Consider the following 26,214-nt stretch of genomic DNA (forward strand, 5'->3'; position numbering starts at 1 on the left):
GATGGTTTGACTTTGACAACTTGGAAGTAGGGTTTTTTTACTATGTGTGGCTGTTTGGCCAGCTTCACGGTGAGTGATTCGCCCCTCAAAAGATGCCTTCTTGATGAGGGTCTGAGACATGCCATCCTTCTTCGCGAACATAAAGAAACACAATTAAGAAGTAGGAGAAACCATTCCACCCAATACAATTTCAAGCCACATATTTCCAAAAAGCTAGAAATATTCCTAGCAATCATCTCAAGTAGGGTTGAACGGATCGGATGTTATTGATATGAAGGGAAGAAGCAAAAGGAAAAACCATATACCTACCATAAACTATTATGGGTAGACTTATCATCCTATATGGCCCAGATTGGAAAGTGAGCTGTAATGGTTAATGCTTTAGGCAGCACAAAGTAGTCACTTCTTCTCTGTTCAGTCCTAACCAATCAAGATTTAGTAGGGGTCGTATCAAAGGGTGGTAAGATCACCTTCGAAAGGAGCCATGTTGACAAAATGTGTTCTAACTAAGCCATATTGTATTATTCTATGTATCTGTCACTCATAAAGGGTTGACAATAATAGCAGCAAAAAGGGTATCATGAATTCAACTGTCGGTGTAGTAGTGCTAGACGCGTTTCTGATTTATTGACCGTCATCAGTTGAGATTACAAATATTCTGGATTTCTCCTGCATCGGTTGTTGATTAACTGAACTTGCTGATGTTGCTTTTTTTAGAGGGTAACTAAAACTGTTTTGCTTTCTACTTTGTACCTGCTTATATGTTGTCTGAGGAGTGGAAGGAAGTCCAGCCCAGTCCGAATCATTTAAATTATTTTGTACTATACTTGCAGCTCTGGCATTATAAACTCCTCTTGTAAGCTAGCAAGCATATTCGTTTTTCCATTAAATTTCATATTTCATTTAATAAGGGAAATGAAGACATGAACAAGATACTTAGAAAAGGTAGGCCTATACAGACTGTCATGTAATAGTGTTGCCGGAAATAAACGAAATATAAAATAAACACTCCATCGTGTCTAAAACTTCAATTTAAATAAAAAGTTTTTTCCTAACGTCATTTCGTAAGATCTAAGCTACAACTGAAAAAATATTTATCCAAATCGTGTCAGCAGTTTGCGACAAAAAACTTTGTAGTTGATCCCAATTTAAGCTGTGCGTTACCTAATTTCAATAAGAGGTTTAGCCATAAAACAGTCCTGCCTAATTTTCAAATTTTTCAATGTGTTACGTGTTATTTTCTTAGTATCTTAATGATTTGAAAAATCGATAAAAATCAAAACAGGTTTTTAAACCTTTTTTTTTGTTGACTCATCACTTCTTAATCGACTATTCAAATTCCATCAAAATGTTTTAAATAAAACCTTGCAATTGTAGAGTGGTATCCATGATTATTTAACAATAATATTTAAAATAAATTATTATGCGTTTCTGATGTTCAAGGAATACCCGAATTAATTTAATTCTCACAATATAAATAAATAAATACAAATTTCATTGTATATATATACAATCCTGGTATATATTATACACTGAGATACCCCTTTTTTTAGGTTAGAGTTAAGCAATAAAATATCTTAGGTGCTTTTTTCACAACTAGCCCTTATTCTTATGCTTCAAGCTTTCGTCCAAGATTGTAGGTTTCATCAGGAAGACTAAAGTATATGGAAAGACATTCTACTACATTTTGACACATAAAATTACCCAAATTAAGCAAGCAAACCACAAAACTTTTTTAGTGTTAAAATTAATAACCTATTGAAACTTACAGAATGTGCAGTTAATTTAAACTCTAAATTATCAATCCAAAAGCAAGTGGCCGGCATGTTCGTGTCAACATTAAAATTTTCGTTATTATTTAAAACACAGCGATAAAAGATTAGTTTAAACTAATAGACAGTCATCATTACATTACAATTTAAAACAACAACACTTCCACTCATCGCTTTGATTATCCCCTCTTTCCATGTCTTTTTGGGCCTACCACACTTTCTACGGTTCTGGGGTATCCATTCCATTACTTTCTTCGGAAGTCTGCTATCATCCATCGTTTGAACGCGCCCGAGTCATCTATTCCTATTCGTTGTTTAATTTATTCATTGCGGATCCTGTCGCTTGTAGAAATTCTCAGTGTTCTAAAGGCGTCCATTTCTACCGCCTCAAGTCTTCTTCGATTGGCCTCCGTTATCCTTCACGTTTCTGCGCCGTATAGTAGACTGCTTTTTACCAGTGTCTCATATATATTGATTTTCCGTTTCTTTTCCACAGCCAACTGTTCGTCTAGTTTGAGTTATTCTTTTTTTGATATACCCGTCATCTTTGCCAGTTGCATCAAATATCACTCCCAGGTAAGTATATTCACTGCAAGGCTTTATCTCCTCATTTTCTAGTTGGACAGTAGACAATTCTGCGCCAATCGGTAGGTATTTGGTTTTCTGCGTGTTGATCTCCAAACCCCATTGCTTATTTTCTTGTTGCAATTTTCTCGTCATGTACTCTAGATCTTCTACTATATCATTGGCCATGATAACTTCGAGATCTAATACAGCACGAATATCGAGAACAGGAAGAAGAGGAACAGTCCGGATTTCGAGCTGACTGCAAGACTGCAACCAATCAGGAAACACACCTTATGTTTATTGACCTTCACAAAGCATATGATACTGTCCCCGTCAACAGATTGTTTCAAGTATTACAAGAAACCAACATCAACTTTACCCTAATTAAGCTCTAAATGTTTTGACCGGTCAATTCTACAACCCTAGATACTATGTTACTTGCAGCCGTACCAATAGACGTGAATTAGTGGTTGGCGTATACCGGCCCCCCTCCTTCGTGAAAAACAGGGACACAATTAAATAAATTACCGGCGCGCGAAGCTCAAACACCGAGCAATTATTTTTCCGGATTAAACAAAAAAAAAATGAGGTATAACAATTCACGCGGCGGTGCGCGGCTTCAAAAGCTCCAATTTGGAAATTTCTCGAATGCTCAGCGCCAGCGTATGTATGCATATTTATTTATACATAAATACCCGGTGAGGTCGGTGCCGTGGGGATGACGTCATACGGGAAGGAGGGACCGGGAGAGCCGCGAAAGATTTAGAGTTTTTAATCAGGGAAAAGGCTTCGACGGCGGATTTAATTGCGGACAATTTGCTGCCGTTCATAAAACTAATTGAAAGTAATTAAGGGACTCGCGAATGGCCGCGGCGGCGGCGTTTCGCAAATCGGGACGGCCAGTGGTGTTGCTCGCAATATTTAGAAATACAAAAAAACATTGTTTTTGAAATTATATTTCAATATTTTGCATTAATCACTAAATTACGTCGTCAAACTCCCAATGATTTTGAAGTAAAAAAAAAAGGTTTTTTATACAATCGTGTTTTCAGAGAAAGATATCTCAATCAGTCACTTCCTTGTCCCAAATTTGACCGAAGTAAGGGGTTAGTTTAACCCTAATTTGGTTAAAATTGTTATAAAAAGGGTCGTCCCAAAAGAGAGATTTAAGAATTATTTGGAAAAATGCGCCCTAGAGATGTTTTGAATTTTTTTAGAATTAGGTATGAAAAAATACTTTTTCTCCTCTTGATTAATTTCCGACTATCAAAACTCGATATTACAACGTAAACATACAATAATACAAACATTCGGCCATCCTAACATGTCTATGATAGCAGCTACCCTACTTAACGCACAATAATCGTAGGTTATTATTCTCTCTCAAGAGCATCGTCGATAAATAACGTGGTCCCTCCCTATCTTCACGTATCTGCGCTTAGCAACACTATGGCAAAACGTTAATACAAAATCGTAACGAATTTCCCTCAGCACTTTGCGATTTGCGACTCTTTCATAGCGAATTAGGCTTAACATTTCAAAACCAATAGAACACCATGCTTTGAAATTTTAGAAATAATTTCATCCTACCATCCCTTTAGCTTACTATCTTTTCTACATTACACTAAGTTTTAAGTTAAGTTTTAATTAGACAAATTTTTGAGTAATAAGTAAAAATTTCAAGTCAGAATTTCTGACATAAGTCAATAACGCTAACTTGTAATTAGTCAAATTTTTGAGTAATAAGTACAAATTTCAAGTCATAATTTCTGACATAAGTCAGAATTTTGTGAGAAACATGTCAGAATTTATTTAAGTCAGAATTTCTGAAATTAGTCATAATTTCTGACATAAGTCAGATTTTCTGAGATTTAAGTCAGAATTTCTCATTTAAGTAAGAATTTCTAACATATGCCAAAATTTAATTCACAAATAATGCGCAATCTCTAAACTAGGGACACTTGACAAATATTGCGATTGACCATCCTGTTTTCGTTTAATGTTTTCATTTTATTCGTGATTTTTTTTTATTTTAGGTTTTTGTCATGACAATTACGATTTTGAAACTTAATATTGTTAATAGAGGGCGCTAGTTTCACCATATTATATAGCTAACTGTATTCGTATCTTTTTGTTGGTCGAGTACTGGTGGAAATATGATAGAAATCTGAACGAATTTTCATTTTTCATAGAAACACCGTCTAACATTACAGATTTTTGACTTATTTCCATTTAAAAGTTAATAGTAGTTACAACGTATGAGTAGCAATAAAACACAAATATTTAACAATAACAACAGAAATTATGACTTATTCATATCATATATCATTTCTGTCTTCATTCTTTTAAGTCTATGTGTCTTAAACTTTTGAAAACATTTAGTACCGGTTGAAATAGAAAAAAGGACCTGTTGAGACTGTCTTTAAATTAGACAATTCAAAACGTAATAAAGTTATGATTTAGGCATCATACTGGATTTTCAGTTAATATCTGAAGCAATTTTGAAAAGAAAGGCTTGAAAAATCTTGGTTTTGTATTACGCAACATTAAAATTTAATATATTTTATATAAATAATAATAATAATAATAATAATAACCAAAAAAGCAGTTTAGAGACCTTATTCTTATTCTTAAATAGATATAACGGGGAAAAACACTGCTATTCGTATGTAAATAACAGTTTTATAAGTTAAGCATCATCTCAAACACCTAGATATTGCTCAGTCCTTATTTTTCTTTATAAAATTGTGAACAATATTATTGAGTTATCTTTTCAGTACAGGGTGCGTCAACGATAGAATACGGTTCATTATCGCATTGGTTGTAAAAATATATACTAAATACAGAAGTCGTAAAAATTGTGAGGATGGCTCAAAAAAGCGTGACGAGTAGAATATACTTTTTTTTTAGTGGAATACTCTATTTTAAATTTTGTTTTAAATCCCTTTTAATTTTTTTTTACTAATAATAATAAACCTAATAATGTTATTTATGCTCTATAGTTATAGACTGCGTTGATATTTTTTCAACATTTTTTTTCCCAAGGATGCTCAAGGATGCTTTAATCTCACGATATGTCACATGACGATCTTGCACTATCAGTTCACAAACAGCATCGATGTTTTGTGGTATAACAACAAATTTAGAACGACACTCACGAAATTTATCCTGGAGCGAACGTCGACCATGATTGAATTCGTTATACCAATTTTTCATCGTTCTGTGGGTTGGTACTTCATCGCTATATGAAGAATTAAGTTCATCGATGTGTTGTTTTATTGATAATTTACGTCGAAAATTATGAAAAAAATATTTTTTTTAAGAACCTGTAAAAAAAAAGATTGTAGATCAAAATGTTTTGAGATCATTTATGCTAAAAAATATTAAATGTTCCAATGGGAAAAAAAACAAAAAAAACACTTGGTGTTGCCAAGGACAGAAATATAAGTAGAAGCTCTCGTATTCTACTTAAGGCTAACTTTGTTTGAAAGACACGTAAATTTTGAAAAATGATTTTAATACTGTATATTAGCTTAGGAAATATCTAGTTCAGGATAATAATAATAATAATAATAATAATAATAATAATAATAATAATAATAGTAATAATAATAATAATAATAATAATAATAATATTTATTTCAAATTTGTTACATAATATAACAAAGTGAAACGATGTCAAATATGGTAACAAAACTGCCATACAGACATATAATAGACACACAGAAAACTTAAATAACCTATCACATATTAAAATAGTCATTAAGGTTCTAACTGAATTAATAGTTTTTTAATTTCTACCTTGAACAAACGCTGACTATCAATCCCTTTCATATTCACTGGTAACATATTGTAAAATATGACACACATATATTCTGTTCCTGCTTCAGTAATTTGAAGACGATGTGCGAGGTAATTGAAATTGTCAGCTTTTGTTGCTCTATTGGTGTCCTTAGATCTTGAAAAAGGCTTAAATTTGTACATAAAAACATTAAACATTCGAAGGTATATAAAGCGTGCAAGGTCAAGATCCTATTTCTCTGATCAAATTTCGACATTTTACTTAGAACTCGAATTGTTCTTTTTTGTGAGATAAACAAACAAAAACTTGGCATCATCTGAAATATCAAATATATGCTCCTCTATTTCAAACTCGGTAATATTTTCCAATTTGGATGAGTTTATTTTGATTAAACCAGTTTTTTAGTCGTATGAAAAAATTACTGCTATCATTTAACAATTTTGCAATGTTCTTGGTGACAGTTATCAAAATCTTACCATCACATAGTTAAAGTATTGTTTGCCCTGGTTGTTTGGACCTAAGATATAGGTTATTTATGACAATAACAAATAAGAGTGGCTCCAAAATACTATCCTGTACAATTCCACACCCCTACTACTTGCATTTGCCCGTTAAGATATGTTTTCCATCATGCATTGTCCCTAATTTCGTAACTTTCCAGTTTCCGTGGAAGTAGATCTCTGTCTAGACAGTCTAAAAATATCTCAGCTGCTGCTTGCAATATTTTAGCAAATTGGAAAATTGCTGTCTGAGTTGACCTTCCCTTCAAAAAACCATGTTGATTGTTGTGCGGTACCTTGCAATTTGATAAAAAAAAATAGTTACACGTTTACACATGGCCAGTTCAAAGAGTGTACAGAAGCCAAGCAACAAACTGGTAGGTCTATAACTGTCCAAGATTTGCGGGTCACCCTTTTTAAAAATTGTTTTTATAAGTGATATTTTTAACTAATCCGGGAAAGTTCCACTTTTAAAAGATTTTTTTAATAATTCTCGTTGATATTTCGTCTATGCCACTGCTGTGATTATTTTTAAATTTCACAAATTTCTTCACGAGTGACGGGTTTTAAGTATATTGACTGGTTGTTCGTTATTATATTACAATGTACGGATGTTGTTCTACATATTCGAGAATATTTGGGATTATTAATGCTAGATATTTATTAGCTATTTTTGGTTTTTCCTGTAATTTATTTGTTTATTGCCCACGTTTTATTGTTATATTTTATAATTAGGTCTTGATAAGATTTTATTTGAATAGATTGTAATTTGTACTCTTTTTTTGTATGTTTGTATTCGTCTTTATGTGTGTTCATTAGGCTTAAGAGGATATCAAATCTTCTTTAATTTTTTGAAGTTCAGTATTTGTTTTAGTCTTTTTTACTTTATTTTTTAGTAATTTAAGAGAGAAGTTCTGATCAAAAAGAAGTTTATAAGTGTTTATGAATGTTGACCATTGCCTATTTACATTTTTTTATTTGTGCTCAATCTTGATTTTTCAAGTAACACAAATCAGTCCCTCTTTCTGGTTGAAAAATGCGCTTATATACAGGGAGCACAGGACACTCCGAGGATGGATTTGTCAATAAATAAATCAACAAATAAATGGAGAAGTAAAACCAAGATGCGACACACAATATCTAGATGACGCAGCCATTTGAGTAGTTGTTTATCCGATGCGATTCATTCTTTGAATTGCCCACCTTATCGGCACCACACGTGCCATAATTTTCCAGCTTTCCGCTCGTCGATGTTTTGTTCCCGCCGGCGTCCGAGGCGTTTTTTCGAAAACAGAACCGCATCGATGCGTGATTTCGCTCTATTTTTTACCTCCCTATCCCTAGGAATTATTCCGGCATTAAAATGGCCCCTACCTTCATTAAAATAATTGTTAATGATTTTGTGGGTTGACTCAATCGATTTCTACCGGCTATAGGTGCCCGTATAATGGGCGCGAGTTACAAATCCCTGCGTCGTGGAAAAGTTACGAATTACGTATCGCGTATGCGCTGGTTGGATATGCCGCAATTTATTCGAAATTACCCTCCCGTACCGCGGGGGAAATTATTTTTAATAAATAACAACCACCACCCTCTTGCGTTGGAGCGTGTTCGCAATCGAGGTTAAAGTTTAATGATTTGCAAAAAAAAAGGTTTTCCACTTCCCCATGGGAAACGAATTAATATCGAACGGCCGATTCCCAAATCGGAACATCATGGAATAAAAATATCACAAATCGGGACAAAGTTGAAACAGGTCCTCCATTTTCATGTCCCATTTCGGCATAGAAATAAATTTACCTAATCAATACATCAAGGGAAATACAAACCAATAAATGTAATATTAGTTTTTATAAAAGTTCTGGATTCATCGTGCGTCGGTTTTTGCTGAGTCGAACTTGCTTGCAGGAGGAATCCAGTTGTTTTGTAAAAAGTATTACGCTATCCTGTGTAGTAGTCTATTCCCTGCACATCGGGTTTTTCATGGCTGATATGGCACGATTATTTGACCAAATACAATGTAGCATAATCAATGCTAGAATCGTCTTTTTGAATAATTAAAATTTGTGTTCTTGTTATTGCGGGAATGCGAAATGCCTAATTGACAGAAAAGGCATGATAAAGTAAGAATATCGAACACTGAACTTTCTGACCCTTAAGAAATGAGTCAGTTTTTCAACCCATTTTGGAGGAGGAATAATAAAATAAAATTTTACAACGAGGGATATCTTAAATGCAATTAAAAGGAGTGCCAGCGTAGTTTTGGTTAGTGATTAGCTATAGTGTAGGCCCGTTGTTGAAATTAATAGTTAATTACGTATATAAATTTTAAAGGATGAATGTTTGACTAATTTTGAGACAGTTTATATAAGATGAGATGCAGGGGCAGGAAATAAAGTATTTGTTTTTTTTATTATAAATTCGACGTACTTGGTATATTGGCTGAACTTGAATTAACTTTTCCTTAATGTTAGAGGGCGCCATATACGCTGTGCTCTTGAATTTAATCAACCAGCACTTTTTTGTGGACCACCGTCATGTCATTTCTGTTACGTGCTTTTGAAAAACTAGTTGACATCCAATTTCTTGAATCTCGTTCATTTTGGACTGGAGTTTCGTAAAATAGCGACTTCAAGCTACCTAATAGAAAATAATAGAGAGGATTATGGTTCTGCTCTTACTATTCAACGGTTAGGGTAATTTTCGTCCAGAAATTCACGCGCCACCATACTGAAGTGTGGTGGGGCTCCGTCGTACATCAACCACATAATTCTTCATCACTTCTCAATATCCAGGAACCTGGTTCTCCAAAATCCCGCGATTGTCTTCGCCATTAATCCTTTCCGAAGAATACAAGAGTACCTTTTGTATATAGAATTGATGCAGACTTGGCGTTGGACTTAATAACTCCTGATTTGAGGGAAAAAGTTAAAACACATCTATTCAAGTGTTGAAATTTTGACTGAAGTGCTGCAGGGTCTAATTCTGTTACTCTGTTTTTTACTATTTACTCATCTGGAATTTTAAAATCTCTAAGTTATCGTTTAGTTTATGCAGATGATCGAGTTTATTCAGATGATGTATTATTGGTTTCCAGTACATATTGATGACGACCATAATATTTTGAGCATAATTTCCTACTAAATCCAAACAAATCAAAATTTTTATATTTTAGTAATAAAAAAATAACAGTGTTTTTCAATATATATATATAGGAGGACATCTTATGGACTTTACTTGCCACATTAAATAAAACGAATATTATTATACTCGTATATTAGTTAGAATCTTTGACACGTTTGAATGTTGTACTGCGCCTCTGCCCACAAAATAATTATATTTTGAATAAAAATTGTGCGTTATAAACATGGCAATGTTATTTCTTTTCTCTTTGATGTAGCATCTGCTCTTTCAACCACCATTAGCAGCTTTTAGTACAAAAAGGGAAACCTTTTATTATAACTAGATGTTTGGAGTTCCATTGCATTGATTTGAATTGTACGTGTAGTTTCTTTGAAAAATTAATGATAATATTCTTGGATTTTAAATTGGCTTTAAGTACAAAATATATAAAACGCAAGAAGGAAAAATATCTGGAATTAAACGGAAAACTCACACTGTATATTGTTTATGCAATAATAATATGATACTATTTTAACATATTCTAGTTTTGATAATGCGTAATTTATATCTTCTCTAATTTTCTTAGCAATAAAATCATGATTTTTCTTGGTCACTATAATCTTAAATCTAAGAGGTGTATTAATACTATTACATTTTATATAAACTTCAATTTGTACAGTGATGTTGTGTTTGCTACATTGCATTGAAGCGATTAAATGATTCGAAATAGTTTTATTGAGGTTGGCAGATGCATTTACCCAAATGCGAGGTGGAAATTTTGTGTACTTTGTCGAATATATTTCATTCATGTGGTTTTAGTTCGTAAAACTCAAAAAAAAAATTGTTCTAGTTTCGAAGGTTCTAAAAATAAAAATCCAAAACAGTAATCTTGCCATTTCAGGGCTTCTGAATTCTTATGTTACCAAGATGGAATCTGCAGCCTGTAATTTTAACGTTTTTCCATGCACATATTATTACATTTTCACAAAATTTCGCAATTTTTGACAGACACAGCTCATAAGTGGTTTAAGTTTTGTCGTCTAATAAATAAAACACTAATAGATAGGTCTGAAACATTATCTCTGTGGACGTTTTCATAAAGCTGTTTGGAATAGGCCTTAATGCTGTTCATAAAATTTAGGCAAGGCAATAATCCTATTAAGAGAGTGCTCAAGATTGATTTTTTTACCTGGCTCTGGTAACTTTTTTCCGAAATGTGAATATTACAAGGGTCATTAAAAATGGTTTCACCACATGTCCGAGGATTGTGTGTTGAAATGGACTACGCCCTATCGAACTGTAAAGGAAAGATTAACCGGTATTTTGTATGTCCCTTTCGCTAATAAATTTTGTTCTTTCTTTTCAGGTAAGAGGTTTCGGCTCGCAAAACGATGAAAATCTGGTAAGTTCTCCGTAACTGGCTCCATTATGCGCGCGAAAATATACGAGTAGTATGTCCAACATTCCTTGTCATTGCGCGATATATCGATCATGAGTAACACTAAATGCACGCAATTTGTGTCTCATGGTGCTACTTTTTTTGTGAAACGAAAGATGTAGTCCACAGAATTTTCTTATTCGGTTGCGTTTCTGAGCTGCAGGGTGATTTCGAAAATTTCGCGATTTGCGGCACTCCCCGTATCTCTGTTATTACTTAAGCTACCGAAAAAATAAAAAGACCATAACCATAACGTAACAATATTGCAAATTAAAAATAAAACCAGTGGTTGGAGGAAAGGTCCTCCAGGAAAAGGAAATCGTCCATATTGTATATTCTATCGTATCAAACGGAAAATTATCACGATGGCGTGAATTCGGACGTTTGTGCAAACTGTTATGGTAAAATGGTAAAATATCTTCCCTCCGATTCAATAGTAGTTATCGATAGCGCAAGCTATCCTATACGGAAGACTGCAACTTCATCCCTGAAGAGAGATTTTCCTACGTAGCATCTAATGGAGTACGTTCATATTTTTTGAATTATGACATAAAAGTTTTGTATTTTTAAATGAGTTGTATATTTTTACGTCGTTATAACATATTACCATTTGTGTTCAATTCAGATTTGTATTCAATAGTATAATATTTTAATATGACTTCTTATGGTAGGCCGTTGGATGTACTGGTATACCTCGACCAGAATTATGTTTTTACAACCGACTCCGCGATTCACTTTGCCAACTGTTACTCCAAAACCGCAGCCCCTTATAGAACACCCTGCCGAGCAGAGCCTTACCCGTAACCATTCCAGGACCGTCCTAGGAATTTTTCTACCTACACTAGCAAGCGGGATATAAGTATGTTTTCAATCATTTTCGCAGAGCAATTCTTGAAACATGTACATAAAAAAATTGGTACATAGTAACAATTCATTACGTTGTACGTCACTTGTTTTTATTGCTGCTCCTACTTCCCCTTCCGAATTTCTTATAACATTTTAAATATTCAAAACAATTTGTTTAGCATTCAAAGACAAATGGATCCGTTTTTTTATTTGCTGAGGTAGTTCGTCTTCTAAATTGTCATTAGGTTCCACTACCATCTCCACTTCGTCTTTAAATTCTGCGTTGTTTTCCATGTCTTCTTCGAAAGTGTTAGCAAACAGAAACCTTCAAAAAATATTTAGTTGTAAGATTATCTATATTCTTATGACGTACCTTTATCTACCGTGAATATAATATATAGTCTTAAAAAAGGCTGTTGTTTAGAAATCGAAGAACTATGTAGAAGACACAAAAATATAAAAAGAATGTTGTTAATCGACAGGCACACAAGGCAAAAATGATGGTTTTAAAAATTACCTGTAAGATAAATAGAGGACAGGTGCTTACCCTTAACCTTTGAACTATTCAGTCAAAACACCCTCGCAGGGTCAAAGCTCAAGAAAGAAAGAAAGAAGATATTGCAATTTAGATTAAACTCTTCAGAACGATACATATCACCTGATCTTAAAATGAATCTACTTATTCGACAATACCCAGCAGCATCAATGCTTATTCAAGTTTCGACAAATTTTTTGTTACGGCCATCGCAGGCAAGACCTGCTTACTGCAGAATAAACATTTGTTGGGATGAATTTTACTACGGTCCTGCGAAGGTCTGCAGTTGAGGTACTGTAAAATTCTTAAAACGTGAAAGCAATAAATGCGCTATATTTTTGGTTGTATTATACCAGCACTTGCTATTATGCATTTTCTGGTAGTAGCAGTTCCAATTTTCCAAATATAGTTTGCCTTTTTTTGGTTTGTTGGTTTGTTTGTTTTTGAACAATAGTTTATTTATCATAATTTTTTCACTATAATTTTGGTCGTATAATACTAAATTATTATTTTAATTTAAACGCTTTATTCGAGTAATATTTTTAACCGCATTTTCCTCTCGCAAAGTTAGTTTAAATTTGTATTAGTTCGGAAAATTGTATTTCTTAGAAAAAAAAAAAGAGTCCAAACGTAAATCTAAATATAAAGCTAAAGAAACTGCTCAAACGTACTCACATTCTATTGAATGTAGTGTCGTTGCTCTGGTAGCGCATTAAGCAATATAAGGGAGCGGTTTTGAACAATTTTTAATTCCTTGGCTTGGCTTTTCGCAAATATTCCACTGTCTGATGGTGATTTTGGTGTTTTACAGACGGGAGTAGAAAAAAATCTTGCTATCCTTATTTTTTTCTGGAGTTTCTTCATCCTTTCCCAGATAAACTTCAAAACTGCCATAGAAAAAAATGCAGTGAAATCACATATTTTGCAGGTTTGCTTGGCATGTGAACCATAAATGGACAGAGGCCTCTGAAACTTACTAATTGCTCAATTATTTTCCATATGACCTGGGCTTTCTTTTGCTTCTCTAAATCTTCCAGACAAAACTAGTATTTCGCAGGCAGCACGTACTTCCGTAACATCGACATCTAACCATAATGCCGTTAAATTGTCTTCACGAGTCTCGTTATGGTAATTTATAATTTCTTTGGGTATTTGAACAATTAATTTCAAAAATCTTAGCCTATAAAAATAAAGAAAAACAATGCACAATAGAATCGATATCTTTGCTTTTCTCTGTCAGAGTTTTTCTTTACGAATGAAATCAGATTCTCTTCTTTACCTGTTTTAGGAGCTGTGTATTTTCATATATTTCTCAGGTTCATTTCACCCTCCTCTATATTATCTTCTAACCCAGAACAATAGCTATATGATCCCCCAATCTTCCCCCATTATTTTCTTTTTTACAAGCCATTCTCATCTATAAACATTCAGTTAACTGTATTGGTATAAAATGATATTCCAACCGTAGTAGGGCTAAACACGTCTCAATTTGTACTAAAACAAAAAGTAACTCATTAGGAACAAAAAAAATTAAATCACAGAATACCAAAACTGACATTACCCAGAACAACAAAATTGAAATTATTCTTAAACTGTAATAATTATTGGTTTGTTTATTATTAATTATGTTTTAGCAGTGTATTTTAAGAGAATTTTCAGAATATTGGGTCAATTTTGAACAATGTAACCCCGAAACACGAAATTCCAATGCGCCTTGCAAACCTAAATTGGGGAGGGTGTTATGTAAACTGCTAAAACAATAGCCAAATTCACATTTTTATTTTTTTCTGAAATATCCAAGAGTTTACATGGGATCGTTCCACCATTAAAGAATATGAGATCGTTTTCCGATACCTGTCGCACCGCCTATTTGGAAAAAATAGACAAAATTTCGCGTCGCATAAAACGTGGGTTCAGACGCGCGGGCCATTACAAAGGAAAGTTGCCAAAGCCGCGGAAGTTAATTAATACAAAAAGGCTCTCCGCGCCGGTCTTTTGCTTCGTTTCGAAGCTATAAGGAGTTGTCGGAGAGAATCGCGATTAAGTTGGTAATTGATTATTATGCGCCGTAAAAATGCCCGGAAGGCACAGCTGTTTGACGAAGTCACCGTCAGGAGTTCGAATATCCAAAACGAAACGTTTCAAATAATTTGCACAGGAATAGCAAAAACTGTAAATACGACTAGCGTGAAGATCAGGCAAATAAATGCTGGTTCGTTTAAAAAAAAATTTCTACTCCCTTCTGTAATATACCTAATTACACACCGATCTAGGGTGCGGGAAGCGTCACTTCTCCAAGTCAGTTTCATTTCCCATGGATCTCAGTCACTTCGGACATTTCTGGGATTTTACCGCACGGGTTTGGGAGCAATCGAATGTTTTCGGAGATATTTCCACCCCTTGAATTTTGAAGTTTGTCAATTCTGACGGTCATGTCAGTGAATGTATTCGTGTTGTTTTGTGAAAATGTACCCAAAAACTAATTGGTCGTAGAAAAAGTATAGTATGCAACACATTCGGTAAACTTTTTAAGTCACTCTTTTATTAAACACTCGCTCCGCTCGTGTCAAATTAACTCGTGAGTCAAATGCCGTTTACCGAACTTTTTGCATAATATACTATTTTCATCATTACTTTTGACAAAGTAAAGGGATGGCCTTTAAGTACAAGGACGTAAAATTTTTAATTAAGTCTGTGAAAAAATAAGGCTATTATATTATAAAACTAGCTAATTCCCAGCCAAAATACCCACCATCTTGGAAAATGATTTTAAGAACTCTTTGTATATGAAAGATAAACTCGATACGGAATAGTATATTATGCAATGAGTGCGGTAGACGGAATTTGACCCACGAGTTCATTTGGCACGAGCGGAGCGAGTGCTTAATAAACGAGTGAGATAAATAGTATACCAAATGTGTTGTATATTATGCGTTTTCAACGACCGTCAGGAAAAAATCACAATTTAACAAATTAGAAATAATAACAAATTATAGGATTACTAGATTTCAAATAAAATATTGCATGTTGCATACTATACTTTTTCTGCGACCGTTAGTTTTTGGGTACATTATCGCAAAAGAAACAAGAATACATTCACTGACATGACCGTCAGAATTGACAAACGTCAAATTTCAAGGCTTGGGAAATATCCCCGAAAACATCCGATTGCTCCCAAACCCGTGCGGTAAAATCCCGGAAATGTCCGAAGTGGCTCGGATCCGTGGGAAACGAAACTGACGTGGTAAAGTGGCGCTTCCCGCACGCTAGATCGGTGGGTAATTAGGCATTTTACAGCCGGTAGTAGAAAAAGTATTTTTTAGGGTATTTTTGGTTTATTATGTTTTGGAGTTAAAATTTACAAAAGTTCGTGACCTATATTAAACCACCGCTGACGGTTATAAATAAATCCTATCCTTTTTGTGCTTAATATGTAATCGAAACATCAATCTCATAGATAAAATTACAGTAATTTATATGAGTCGGCTTTACTTTTATAGATGTTGGGGAAATTAATATAAGTTTTGTTTTGTGTATGTGTGTACGAAAACTATGTTTATGTTATCAACGGGATAAAATGCACGAGATGCAATAACAAACCCCATTAGTGTTCAGCACATATAAGCTTACAGCGAGGGGTAAACCTCTTGCTTAGGATGTACAGAGTGAGTGAACGATAGAGTAGAGTTCACTATCTCATTGGTTGCACAGGTATATTTTTTTAATGGAACGCTTTGTCTTAAAATTTTGTTTTGAATTCGTTTTGCAATTGTATATATTTTTTTATTAATAATAATACATACCTAAAGCTAATAGTTTTTCCAGTATTTTAATTTTGCTTCAAAAAACTATAGTTCCATTATTTTTGAAGGTAGATCACTAACAATTGGTATTAGCGTTATTCAAAGATGACCTAGAAGATATATTTCAATTAGATGCTACAGGGTGTTCAAAATAAACGAATATAGTTGGGTAATTTTAAATTTTAATTTAAATTTTAAAGTTTTATTATTATTTTTCATGAATCTACTACTTTTATTAAGTATTAAAAATATTTTTAATACTTTACGATTTATTTTAACTTTTCCAATATTTGTTTTTCTTCTTCGTTATATTAGTAGGTCATGACAAAATTCTTAGCCAACAGGGCTGCGTTAACTTTATTGGATTCGTAGTTGACGGTTATTAGCAGTCTTGGAGAAAATAACGGAAAAATTTTAAATTCACAGAACACGTAAATAATATCAAATACCTATTACTATAATAGTATATTACACAACAAATGCGGTAAACGGCATTTGACTCACTAGTTTATTAGACACGAGCGGAGCGCAGCGGAGTAGTTTTATTTTGAACGCCCTGCAGCATCTAATTTAAGTTCCTTTACATATATCTTTTACATCATCTTCGATTAACGCTAGTATCAAATAAGAGTGATCTGCACCTTCAAAAATAACGGCGCCATCGTAATTTTTCTGCAAAATTTGAAAAGGTATCAATTTTAATTTAATAAAATCTCAATTTAATACTAGCAGCAAATTCTTTCACATATGTCTCTGGTAAAATCAATTAAAAATAAAGCTTCCCAAAATAATGTAGTATTCGCAAGAGCAGATAAAGGAAAGACAGTCGTTGCTATCGATTCCCTAAAATATATTACAAAAACCAAAGAGTTTCTTAATCCAGATATATATCAGAGTATACAATATGATCCCACTGAATTATATCAAAAACAAATCAAAACAGGAATTACTGATTTATCAGTTTTTAACGACAAGGAAAAATACCAACTAATAATCATGAGCGCTCAACCTTCAAAGTTATATTCTTTAATTAAACTACACAAACATGATATGCCAATAAGCCCTATAGTTTCTTTTGTAACAACACCACAAATTTCAACAAGATTAATTAAAATTTTAGAATATAACACTGCCTTTAAACCTAGATATGCTATCAAAAATTCATTCGAACTAATTAACAAGGTTAAAGACATAAAAATTCCTCCTAAGGCAATTCTAGTTTCATTTGACGTTCAAAACTTATTTCCTAGCATTCTACCAATTGACGTAATAAACATAATAGACAATATTCTCACGCAGAGACAGGTTAACCCTATCATTAAACAAGACTTGCTAGATAGTTTAATAGTTTGTTTAGACCAAAATTATTTTGAATTTTTGAAGATTAATTATGGGAAACCCACTTAGTCCACTACTTGCAGCGATTTTCATGGACAATTAAGAAAATATCATACATAAACATCCTCTTAGTAAAGGATTTCTCTGGTGCTATAGATGATGTTTTTCCTTGTTTCACTGGAACCGAAAGACAACTGCAGTTCTTTTTGAATCATATTAGCTCTATACATAACCGCATAAAATGTACCATAGAGACGGAACCAGATAACTCTCTATACTTTCTGGACATAACTATAACTAAACTACAGAACAAGTTAGTTTTTTCCATTTACCATAAACCCTCGCACAGGGACACAATAATACATAATAACTCAAATCACCCCTTTTATGCTTTTATGCTTTTATCAACAGACTACTTAATGTTTCCCCCAGTTTCTATAGAAAATTTTGAAAAAGAATTAAATATTATAAAACAAATAGCTTATAACAATGGTTACAACCCCTTTTTGATAGATAAGATTATAACTAAAAATCAGTTTCAAATTCATATTAAACACCGAAAACAAAATTTATAAAACAATAAAATACATAGGAGAACCTAGCAAGAAAATTTCGAAACATCTATCTAAATTGGATATTAATATTGCTTTTAAAACTGAAAACACCATAGGACATTTTCGAAACAACAATAAAAACCCAAAATTCCGGAGTCAACAAGTTGAAATGTGGATCTTGTCTCAAAATTTATATCGGACAAACAGAAAGAAACGCATTAACGAACATAAAAGAGCGTATAAAAATAAAAGTTCATTCATTTTGAGGATAATTTTGATATTTTAGTTTAATCATTCAAAAAGCAAAAAACTAAATTTGTTGGAAGCTATGGAGATTAACAAAATGAGATATTCCAATTTATTACTTTATGACCAATTGGATTTAAAGGCGTCTCCGTTGTTAAATTTCAATTTACAACCCTATACCTGTAATTAAAAATTCTATTACTACCTGTTTTTATATATAAGTGTCGGACTATAGTCATATTTTGTATTTGATAAAGGCACGGTGTTGCCGAAACAGCTGTCATAAAGCATTAAAAACTGTGAAAATCTGATCATTTTTTTGCTCTAATATAAGTTGTTTTATTTTTAGGTATGTTTTATTGTTAATAAAAAAGTTAAGGAATATCAAAACTAATTGAAAATAATATTTCAAAAAATTTATGTTTTTTTCATCGCGACTTATTGAGCTACCCTATATAATGTAAAATTATTTATATGATTTCAAAAATTTTTGCAACTTTTATATTTGTCATTTTCTCATGACTTTTGAATTCACCCTGCACACCATAATTCCACTGCGGTTTACGGCAACAATTTCAAATGATTTTGAAGTGTTAGTATCTACAACAAAAATTTTATCCATTTATTCTCTTCAAAATTCATTGTTGTATTTCACGTTTTCGAATCTCGTTCTGCCATCTTTACAACAGCAATTATTATCTGCTACACGTAGGAAGCCAACTACCCGTCATTAGGGTCGGGTGTTTCAAGGCGAAACCGAAATTGTATTTGAAAAAAAAATCTAAAATCACGCAGTCATTAATCTCTTTGATGTCATACGAAACTGCATTAACGATTTTATGATCACCCACGCAGCCATTTATTCTCCGAAGGCAATCCGTATATCGTCGGGTGTATATTAGTAGACCGGACTCGTATGATTAGTATCTACCATAATGATTGCATAATAGAGAAGCGTCACTAGTAATTAGGAGTACGTTTTAATTTACATATCGAACGTAAGTGTTGTGAAATGAACGAGAGAAATCAAAAAACCAGATTGAAAATACCCAACAATGCGTGAAGTAAATTGATCATATAGAGCCTGAATATGAAAGATGTTTGGCGGAATTCAATAAAAACTAAACTAACCGTACAACCGAACCGAACCTTGCGGCTTTAATCACTTCGATGGGGGTACAATTTTGTCGGATTAGTAATAGACAATGATGAGGAAATATGGCGCTATGGTGTTGACATTCTAGAGCTTAAAAATCTGAAAACATTTGCCACCACAAAGTACAGGGTGTTCAAAAAAGAAGCGGCAATATTTAAAGGAATGATTCCTCAGATCAGTAAATGTAGGTCCGAAAGTGCATTGTTTCCAAGATGCTGGACGTTGAAGTTTGTTTTTTTAATAATATTTTTTAAATCAAATGAAATAGATTTCCACCGATTTTTTTTGCAATTTGGCAGCGTTGTTTCTAATGATAAGGGGCTGCCTATTTATAAAATTTATTGAAATAAAAAAAAAGTACCCTGCTGACAGTAAATTTATGTCGATACTTCCTTCCCCTTCTTCAAATTTTCTCATATCTTGCTTCGTTTACTAGATGAAAAAAAAATTTATAGTGCAATTATATCTGTCAACAATACGACTATAAATAACTTAATATTTATCGTAAAAGAACTTTAGAAAAACCCTTGGAAATCACCACCTGTACTACAGTTGCACCCAGCAATAATTTGAATTTTTTGGACCTCTACATTTTTCCATTTTCTTCATGTGGCTCCAGAGGAAAAGACCCAGAGGTTCTAAGTCAGGGGATCGTGCGGCCATAAGTGAGATCCACTTTGACCAATCCAGCGACTTCCCTATCTTGATACCAAAAACTCACGAAAAACCTAACTGAAATGAATGATATTATGTAAATTTGTTATTGCATGTCTTGAGAAACTTGCCTTTTCGGTAAACAGAATCAGCTGGGGATTTCAACCATTGACCGAATTCAATGCGTGGAGCAAAATCCACAAGATGAAGTGATTGAATAGATTGACAATGGTACTGATACAACAAATTTTCCTTGAGAATCTGCTAAATTTTTCCAGTAGTTCCTCTACTTCGTTTTAATGTGTCAATATTAATTTAATTTTGATCGAATGTTATTGGAACGAATATTTTTATGATAAATGGACATGCAATAAAATAGTTTTTATTTTCTCGTAAACGAAGCGAGATATCAGAAAAATTCAAGAGACGAAAAAGTACTTCTTTTAGTCACCCTGTCTCAGGGAAGTATCGAAATTAAATTAAAGTCAGTGACGCCCTTGTTTAATTTTTATATAATTAACTTAAAAAAAGCCATTAACTTTCAAACATCATAAAAAAAAACTTTGACAAAATCGGTCAGAAGTAGACGAACTAGTCGCAATAAATATTTAAAATGTTTATGACTGTGACTCGTTTATGTCACCTCAGTTGCTTTGTAACAAGGAAGAATGTTACTTTTTAAGTGTAGAAAACGGGTCCGTAATTCCATGGTCATATATTTTACAATGAATTCACTTTTATAACCACCAATTTACCTCTTTCACATTTGGAGTTAACCTTCTGTTTAGTCATTTTGCTGATAGAAATATTATTTAAAACAGCTAATTTAAATCGCGTGAAATGTGTTTGAAATTAGTGTCTACTTAATATGCATGTGCAATAAAGTCGACAATCTCTACACTAAGATAATGAAAGATGAAGTCCTAGTACGCTTTATGAACAGCACTACATTCAAGTACTGCTTTGTCAAATAGGACTCAATCAGAAAAAAAAAAAGAAAAAATCTGGCACAAAAGCCGCTGAAAATCTCGAGATTATAACAAAGCATATCCTGTCAATAGTTGGCATTGGTCGAATATGCAGCAGACTTGCTAGGCTGCAAAAGGAAGGCCGTCAGAATAATGATAGGTCAAGAGATGAGCCATTACAGCTTGAAGAGGCATCTAGGTCTACATCTGAGGAGTAGAAGAAAGTACCGAATGCAGATTTAGCTAAAATGAGAAGATTTTGAGCAGAGGCAACGAGCTACATCAAGGAATTACTGTTGAAACTGACCGAGAAGAGTCTAGATAAAGCTTTTTAACTAAAGATAACTAGATATTGTGGGTTGCATTGAATCATAACTCGTTTAAACTCTTCTCCGATACCCTACAGCACCAAAAATATCATCACGAGGGACAAAGGCAGGTCCAAGATACTACAATGTATCTTGTAGGGAAAGAAAGAACTATAAAGAGGCATTGAGCGATGAAGGGTTTTCTCGGTTGCAACCTTAGAGTCTGGTTAGTTTTGGTTAGATGGATAGCGACCGACAAAGTCATCATGGCCAAGCACTCGAAGAAAAGGAGAAGAAGAATTAATAAATGAAATAAATTGTTTGATAAATACTGTCTAATTTAACTGCCAAATTATATTGATTATCACTAAAAATTCCATTATTCTAGTTCAAAATAGGTATGGTATGTTTTAATACTTTGCAGGGTTACATTTAAAATTCATGTTTTCGTATTTCGCAAATTGTAGATAATGTTGTAAACACCCTGTAGGCGATAACCTAAAATGTATCATAATATGGTATAACTGTAAACAAAATTTAATATTTTTATCTAAATAGTTAATTATTTCCATGATCGATTATGCTTTTCGCAAAATTGTTGATGTTTGGTTCGAGTTGATGTGGCAAATATGTCCCAAATATTTTCAAAAAATAGAGGCCACAGCCTATTTATCTTTTTCCATTCTCCATATACATTTAATAAGCAAGCCTTTTATTCTAACTAGCATAATTTAAAATTCTTAAATCAGTTTGTTTGAGTCTAAAGCATTTCCTATTTTACAAATTAAATACCAGGAGCTAATTTGTTTCTTCGATTTCAGATAGCACTTATTGAGAAAATTATATTTTTAATTTAATTTTTTAAAGTAATGGTTAATTTTTAAAGTGGCTTTAAAAATAATTTCTTTACATACCTACGTTAAGGTAATTAGGATTAATAATAACAATTTTATTTTTAGGAAGAGCGGAGAGTTTAATTATTAATTCGTGCTGCATTTATTTTTTCAATATTTGTATACCGGGTGACAATGAAACTACTGTGCACTGCGGTATTTCAAAATGGCTTGATTTAAAAATATGAGGATAAGGTTTTATTTGTAGCATAAAAACAATCGAACTGCGTTCCCGAAGAAAGGAAATGACTTCAACTTTGTTATTTTAAATGAAACATACTGTATGTTTTTCTTTTTTCGAACTTGCTAAACAATTTTAAACAACTTTTGTCTAACATACTTTATGTCAATATTTTCTGAAAATAGTCCGTTTTAAAATATGGCACAGTTCTAAGATCTTTTATTTCTTTTCAAACATTTATCAGTTACTGCACGAAAACAGCTAAACTTGCAAGAATAAAACCTTCACTGCAAAATTACAATACACCCCTTTTTTACGTTGTTGATAATCCTTTTCTCACTTTGCCTAGAATATTATGGCGAGATGTTTAACAAAAAGTAGAAATGTCCCTTATTGACGGTGAATGTCTTTTAAATAAAAGACCGTTGGTCTCACTTTACGTTCTAGTTCATTTTGGAAATCTTCCCGAAAATGAAAATAAAGAAGGGTATATTTTCAGTAAAGACGCAAAAATAAATGTGTTAATGTCAAATTAGAGCAATTTTGCAGTTACATCATAGTATGACATTTATATCTAGTTTATTACTGGATGTCGTAAATTGACACAGGAAATTTGTTAGTAAGTAATGTTAGCAATATAAGACATAGAGATCATTCTTGAACTACCTTGAACGGAGTATAGCTTTAAATGGTTTATTGAATTGCGCTTTGATTAAGGAATAAGGTAAGTAAACGTAATATTTTTTGTTCTGGTCTACTGCGTTTTCTTTCAAAAAATAAAAACATCTTAATATTATTGTAAATTTTTGAATGGCTGTATTTTAAAAACCATTAATTTTCGAGAATTGTTTAGTGAGTTCCAAAACTTCAAAATATACAGGAGGTTCCATTCAAAATAATAAAGTTATCGTTTTTTTTTGCGCTGATATCGGAAATGAAATTTAATAGTTTTTATGCTACAACTGTTCACAATATCCAACTCTATTTCATATTTTCATCCCACGTTATTTTCAAATGCCGATGTGGACAGTGGTTTCGTTGCATCCCAATTAATAAAACAACATTTATACTATTTTTTTCAATTTATATTCTAATTTATTGTTATGGTTACCTCCTTGACGTCATATGACGTATTTGTCCCAACACCATGTTCATTGTCATGAAGGTTGCATTAATGACGACTTCTCACCGAGAAGTCTACGTCAATTTATAACGATTAAACACCTCATCGTCAGGCGACCGAGTGGCCACTCGGCAAAAAGAAAACAAAACAAAGGGAAACCAACAAAAAGGCCCCTCGATACTTTACGAACCCTTTTCTATATCTGATGTATTCTGTCATCTGGAAAAACATCCGCCTGTCTCGGCGGCCAGATTTATGAGCGGCGCCGATGAGGAATCAAGTCATTAAGCATTATTTTCGATCCGCGGGGTTTCTCCAACTTCCGATGTCGCAAAACTCTCGGCAATAGTTTTCGTCGGACGCGCGTTTTCCTGTTGCTGAAAATTTGCGCCCCGTGAGAGAGGTCAAATAACAATCCTGCGGCATTTTCCAGCGGATTCTCTCCCTCTCTTTCCTTTCATCGGCGTTATTGTCGACCACTATTGTTCAAATCTTTAATACTCCAAACCGCCCCCCGCCCCCCGCCTTCCATTCCTTCCGCCGCGGAGCGAAGAAGAACAATTAATTATATTTTCTTGCTCGGTCCAAATATACAGTTTATTGAGATGTAATCTTTGGGGTTAACTAAAAGTGAGAAGTGTACTTACTTCTTTTTTACAATATTTTCAACTTCCTGTCAGTTCTGGTTCTACCGGAAGTTGCTGTCAACTTGCTTATTTCAAACGGAACATCCCGTACTTTATTATTATATTTTGAGATTCTGTGTGAAAATGTTTTTGGCATATGTTCTATACCGATGTCCAACCGCTTTTTAAATGTTTGGCACTGAAAAAATATTGCACCTTCGGCTTAACCAACTTTGAAAATGCATATTTCTGTTATTTCCGAAAAGTGTTAAAATAGATTCTTAAGTTCACGTTTTCGTTATTGTTGTTGTCCATTTTTATACAGGGGGTCCAAAAATAGGCCACAAACATTCACGTCTTTTTGTAAGTCTTCAGGGCAGTTTGTTCCTCTTTGGTAGTATTCGTCGCCCTTCTTCTCGTCTTCTCCAAAAAAGGTCTAACTTTTCGTCGCAGTTCATTTTCCGGTCCTTCCAGTTGTAACGTCTCTATGGAGCTTATAATATTCCTGAGATAGATGGGCTGCGATGAATGGTGTCGTATTTGTTCGGCTGAATATTTTTCCTTCACGTACTTAGCTATGGAAATTATTACTTTTATTATTTTTATTACTACTTTTATTATTACTACACACACCTTATATCTGCTCTTCTCTCTAATAATTTCCTTATTAAAGATATTAAGCGTTCCATCACAAAGTACACTTCACCACAATCCTTTTACAGCCACTGTAGTCTTTCCTTCTGTTTAAGATACCAGGAGTTTACAGCATTCCATGCATATGCGGCAAACGATACATTGGAGAAACCGGACTATCAACTAGCCTTAAGACTATGAATAAATGATAAACTCATCAGCAGTTGCCGAAAAAAATCGCGAAATCAGACATCAAATTTTATTCGATAAAACTAAAATTCTGGCAATTCTTCTATCAACGAAAAATCCGAGAACCTACTAATATCTATATATCTGATATATATATTAAACAACCTTAACAGGGACTCAAATATGGGAATCACTTATCCCAGACAATGTTCCCCTAAATCTAATATTGCAATGCCTGAACGGCATTGCCCTAAAATCTCTAAAATCTAATCTCGACATCGTAATTCTAAAAGCAGATAAAGGAAATGTTACAGTGGTCACGGACACAAATGAATATCAGGAAAAGATTCAAGATATTCTTACAGACGGATCATATGGTCAACTTAAAAAAGATTCTACGTCATCTATGGAATTGCATCCTTAAATCTATCATTACGGCTTCTTCTCTATCAGACTCCGTCAAAAAAATGTGTCACCTATCATGACTCTAAAATTCCTCGTCTCTACGGACCAAAGATTCACAAACCAGGATTACCCCTTCGACCTATTGTCAGCACCATTCTCCAACATATTCTCTAATTCTCTAATGTCTAGCTTCCTGATTAACACCCTTTACAGGGAAAACTGACAGTTTCGTACTTAATTCCTTTCACTTCATTGAATAAATAAAAAGCATTACATTAAATATGCAAGATATTCTGGTTAGTTTCGACGTAGAATCCCTCTCTACTAAAGTTCCTATTCCTGAAACTCTTACCATCATTTCAGATATATTAAAATCCGAGAATCTGGAACCAAACTTTATAAACTTAATTGAAAAATGCTTGTCTGAAACATATTTTTCTTATACCTGCCAAATTTTTGAACAAACGTCGGGAACAGCTATGGGTTCTTCACTATCAGCAGTCATCGCGAATATATTTATGGAAGCCTTTGAGAAGAAAGCTCTCGACACCTTC

General features: G+C 33.4%; 1 protein-coding gene across 9 annotated transcripts in view; it reads left to right on the forward strand.

The window, feature by feature from the left end:
* LOC132696963 (basement membrane-specific heparan sulfate proteoglycan core protein) overlaps window positions 1-26,214 on the forward strand; it is a 571,468-nt gene that overhangs the window by 363,952 nt on the left and 181,302 nt on the right. The gene's annotated exons all lie outside the window — the stretch shown is intronic.

The sequence above is a fragment of the Cylas formicarius genome, unplaced genomic scaffold, assembly GCF_029955315.1.
Source record: "Cylas formicarius isolate icCylForm1 unplaced genomic scaffold, icCylForm1.1 PGA_scaffold_1__22_contigs__length_36826433, whole genome shotgun sequence".
NCBI lineage: Eukaryota > Metazoa > Arthropoda > Insecta > Coleoptera > Brentidae > Cylas > Cylas formicarius.